This window comes from Musa acuminata, unplaced genomic scaffold, assembly GCF_036884655.1.
Source record: "Musa acuminata AAA Group cultivar baxijiao unplaced genomic scaffold, Cavendish_Baxijiao_AAA HiC_scaffold_126, whole genome shotgun sequence".
NCBI lineage: Eukaryota > Viridiplantae > Streptophyta > Magnoliopsida > Zingiberales > Musaceae > Musa > Musa acuminata.
In genome coordinates this window covers 60,001-65,000 of record NW_027020405.1, presented here as the reverse complement: position 1 = coordinate 65,000, position 5,000 = coordinate 60,001, and positions in this window count along the sequence as shown.

Sequence of the window (5,000 nt, the reverse complement as noted above, 5' to 3'; positions counted from 1 at the left end):
AAGCCCCATCCAGCCCTGTGCCACCCGGGGGGTTCCAGGGTGCTGAGATGGCTGACATTTTGCTCCGCTCACGACGGTCGCCGCGGCACACAAGAACAGCCCAAAAACAGGCCAAAACAGCCCAAAAACGGGCCAAAACTGGCCATTTTTGGCTGCGCGAGCGAGCAGCGAGCGGCGGACAGCGAGCGAAGCGAGAGGCAGCACCGTCCCTGCTATACGAAAGCCCCATCCAGCCCTGTGCCACCCGGGGGGTTCCAGGGTGCTGAGATGGCTGACGTTTTGCTCCGCTCACGACGGTCGCCGCGGCACGCAAGAACAGGCCAAAAACTGGCCAAAACAGCCCAAAAACGGGCCAAAACTGGCCATTTTTTGCTGCGCGAGCGAGCGGAGAGCGGCGAACAGCGAGCGAAGCGCGAGGCAGCACCGTCCCTGCTATACGAAAGCCCCATCCAGCCCTGTGCCACCCGGGGGGTTCCAGGGTGCTGAGATGGCTGACATTTTGCTCCGCTCACGACGGTCACCGCGCCACACAAGAACAGCCCAAAAACAGGCCAAAACAGCCCAAAAACGGGCCAAAACTGGCCATTTTTGGCTGCGCGAGCGAGCGGCGAGCGGCGAACAGCGAGCGAAGCGAGAGGCAGCACCGTCCCTGCTATACGAAAGCCCCATCCAGCCCTGTGCCACCCGGGGGGTTCCAGGGTGCTGAGATGGCTGACGTTTTGCTCCGCTCACGACGGTCACCGCACCACGCAAGAACAGGCCAAAAACTGGCCAAAACAGCCCAAAAACGGGCCAAAACTGGCCATTTTTGGCTGCGCGAGCGAGCGGCGAGCGGCGAACAGCGAGCGAAGCGAGAGGCAGCACCGTCCCTGCTATACGAAAGCCCCATCCAGCCCTGTGCCACCCGGGGGGTTCCAGGGTGCTGAGATGGCTGACGTTTTGCTCCGCTCTCGACGGTCACCGCGCAATGCAAGAACAGGCCAAAAACTGGCCAAAACGGCCCAAAAACGGGCCAAAACTGGCCATTTTTGGCTGCGCGAGCGGCGAGCGGCGGACAGCGAGCGAAGCGAGAGGCAGCACCGTCCCTGCTATACGAAAGCCCCATCCAGCCCTGTGCCACCCGGGGGGTTCCAGGGTGCTGAGATGGCTGACGTTTTGCTCCGCTCTCGACGGTCACCGCGCAATGCAAGAACAGGCCAAAAACTGGCCAAAACGGCCCAAAAACGGGCCAAAACTGGCCATTTTTGGCTGCGCGAGCGAGCGGCGAGCGGCGGACAGCGAGCGAAGCGAGAGGCAGCACCGTCCCTGCTATACGAAAGCCCCATCCAGCCCTGTGCCACCCGGGGGGTTCCAGGGTGCTGAGATGGCTGACGTTTTGCTCCGCTCTCGACGGTCACCGCGCAATGCAAGAACAGGCCAAAAACTGGCCAAAACGGCCCAAAAACGGGCCAAAACTGGCCATTTTTGGCTGCACGAGCGAGCGGCGAGCGGCGGACAGCGAGCGAAGCGAGAGGCAGCACCGTCCCTGCTATACGAAAGCCCCATCCAGCCCTGTGCCACCCGGGGGGTTCCAGGGTGCTGAGATGGCTGACGTTTTGCTCCGCTCTCGACGGTCACCGCGCAATGCAAGAACAGGCCAAAAACTGGCCAAAACGGCCCAAAAACGGGCCAAAACTGGCCATTTTTGGCTGCACGAGCGAGCGGCGAGCGGCGGACAGCGAGCGAAGCGAGAGGCAGCACCGTCCCTGCTATACGAAAGCCCCATCCAGCCCTGTGCCACCCGGGGGGTTCCAGGGTGCTGAGATGGCTGACGTTTTGCTCCGCTCTCGACGGTCACCGCGCAATGCAAGAACAGGCCAAAAACTGGCCAAAACGGCCCAAAAACGGGCCAAAACTGGCCATTTTTGGCTGCACGAGCGAGCGGCGAGCGGCGGACAGCGAGCGAAGCGAGAGGCAGCACCGTCCCTGCTATACGAAAGCCCCATCCAGCCCTGTGCCACCCGGGGGGTTCCAGGGTGCTGAGATGGCTGACGTTTTGCTCCGCTCTCGACGGTCACCGCGCAATGCAAGAACAGGCCAAAAACTGGCCAAAACGGCCCAAAAACGGGCCAAAACTGGCCATTTTTGGCTGCGCGAGCGAGCGGCGAGCGGCGGACAGCGAGCGAAGCGAGAGGCAGCACCGTCCCTGCTATACGAAAGCCCCATCCAGCCCTGTGCCACCCGGGGGGTTCCAGGGTGCTGAGATGGCTGACGTTTTGCTCCGCTCTCGACGGTCACCGCGCAATGCAAGAACAGGCCAAAAACTGGCCAAAACGGCCCAAAAACGGGCCAAAACTGGCCATTTTTGGCTGCACGAGCGAGCGGCGAGCGGCGGACAGCGAGCGAAGCGAGAGGCAGCACCGTCCCTGCTATACGAAAGCCCCATCCAGCCCTGTGCCACCCGGGGGGTTCCAGGGTGCTGAGATGGCTGACGTTTTGCTCCGCTCTCGACGGTCACCGCGCAATGCAAGAACAGGCCAAAAACTGGCCAAAACGGCCCAAAAACGGGCCAAAACTGGCCATTTTTGGCTGCACGAGCGAGCGGCGAGCGGCGGACAGCGAGCGAAGCGAGAGGCAGCACCGTCCCTGCTATACGAAAGCCCCATCCAGCCCTGTGCCACCCGGGGGGGGTTCCAGGGTGCTGAGATGGCTGACGTTTTGCTCCGCTCTCGACGGTCACCGCGCAATGCAAGAACAGGCCAAAAACTGGCCAAAACGGCCCAAAAACGGGCCAAAACTGGCCATTTTTGGCTGCACGAGCGAGCGGCGAGCGGCGGACAGCGAGCGAAGCGAGAGGCAGCACCGTCCCTGCTATACGAAAGCCCCATCCAGCCCTGTGCCACCCGGGGGGTTCCAGGGTGCTGAGATGGCTGACGTTTTGCTCCGCTCTCGACGGTCACCGCGCAATGCAAGAACAGGCCAAAAACTGGCCAAAACGGCCCAAAAACGGGCCAAAACTGGCCATTTTTGGCTGCGCGAGCGAGCGGCGAGCGGCGGACAGCGAGCGAAGCGAGAGGCAGCACCGTCCCTGCTATACGAAAGCCCCATCCAGCCCTGTGCCACCCGGGGGGTTCCAGGGTGCTGAGATGGCTGACGTTTTGCTCCGCTCTCGACGGTCACCGCGCAATGCAAGAACAGGCCAAAAACTGGCCAAAACGGCCCAAAAACGGGCCAAAACTGGCCATTTTTGGCTGCACGAGCGAGCGGCGAGCGGCGGACAGCGAGCGAAGCGAGAGGCAGCACCGTCCCTGCTATACGAAAGCCCCATCCAGCCCTGTGCCACCCGGGGGGTTCCAGGGTGCTGAGATGGCTGACGTTTTGCTCCGCTCTCGACGGTCACCGCGCAATGCAAGAACAGGCCAAAAACTGGCCAAAACGGCCCAAAAACGGGCCAAAACTGGCCATTTTTGGCTGCACGAGCGAGCGGCGAGCGGCGGACAGCGAGCGAAGCGAGAGGCAGCACCGTCCCTGCTATACGAAAGCCCCATCCAGCCCTGTGCCACCCGGGGGGTTCCAGGGTGCTGAGATGGCTGACGTTTTGCTCCGCTCTCGACGGTCACCGCGCAATGCAAGAACAGGCCAAAAACTGGCCAAAACGGCCCAAAAACGGGCCAAAACTGGCCATTTTTGGCTGCACGAGCGAGCGGCGAGCGGCGGACAGCGAGCGAAGCGAGAGGCAGCACCGTCCCTGCTATACGAAAGCCCCATCCAGCCCTGTGCCACCCGGGGGGTTCCAGGGTGCTGAGATGGCTGACGTTTTGCTCCGCTCTCGACGGTCACCGCGCAATGCAAGAACAGGCCAAAAACTGGCCAAAACGGCCCAAAAACGGGCCAAAACTGGCCATTTTTGGCTGCACGAGCGAGCGGCGAGCGGCGGACAGCGAGCGAAGCGAGAGGCAGCACCGTCCCTGCTATACGAAAGCCCCATCCAGCCCTGTGCCACCCGGGGGGTTCCAGGGTGCTGAGATGGCTGACGTTTTGCTCCGCTCTCGACGGTCACCGCGCAATGCAAGAACAGGCCAAAAACTGGCCAAAACGGCCCAAAAACGGGCCAAAACTGGCCATTTTTGGCTGCACGAGCGAGCGGCGAGCGGCGGACAGCGAGCGAAGCGAGAGGCAGCACCGTCCCTGCTATACGAAAGCCCCATCCAGCCCTGTGCCACCCGGGGGGTTCCAGGGTGCTGAGATGGCTGACGTTTTGCTCCGCTCTCGACGGTCACCGCGCAATGCAAGAACAGGCCAAAAACTGGCCAAAACGGCCCAAAAACGGGCCAAAACTGGCCATTTTTGGCTGCACGAGCGAGCGGCGAGCGGCGGACAGCGAGCGAAGCGAGAGGCAGCACCGTCCCTGCTATACGAAAGCCCCATCCAGCCCTGTGCCACCCGGGGGGTTCCAGGGTGCTGAGATGGCTGACGTTTTGCTCCGCTCTCGACGGTCACCGCGCAATGCAAGAACAGGCCAAAAACTGGCCAAAACGGCCCAAAAACGGGCCAAAACTGGCCATTTTTGGCTGCACGAGCGAGCGGCGAGCGGCGGACAGCGAGCGAAGCGAGAGGCAGCACCGTCCCTGCTATACGAAAGCCCCATCCAGCCCTGTGCCACCCGGGGGGTTCCAGGGTGCTGAGATGGCTGACGTTTTGCTCCGCTCTCGACGGTCACCGCGCAATGCAAGAACAGGCCAAAAACTGGCCAAAACGGCCCAAAAACGGGCCAAAACTGGCCATTTTTGGCTGCACGAGCGAGCGGCGAGCGGCGGACAGCGAGCGAAGCGAGAGGCAGCACCGTCCCTGCTATACGAAAGCCCCATCCAGCCCTGTGCCACCCGGGGGGTTCCAGGGTGCTGAGATGGCTGACGTTTTGCTCCGCTCTCGACGGTCACCGCGCAATGCAAGAACAGGCCAAAAACTGGCCAAAACGGCCCAAAAACGGGCCAAAACTGGCCATTTTTGGCTGCACGAGC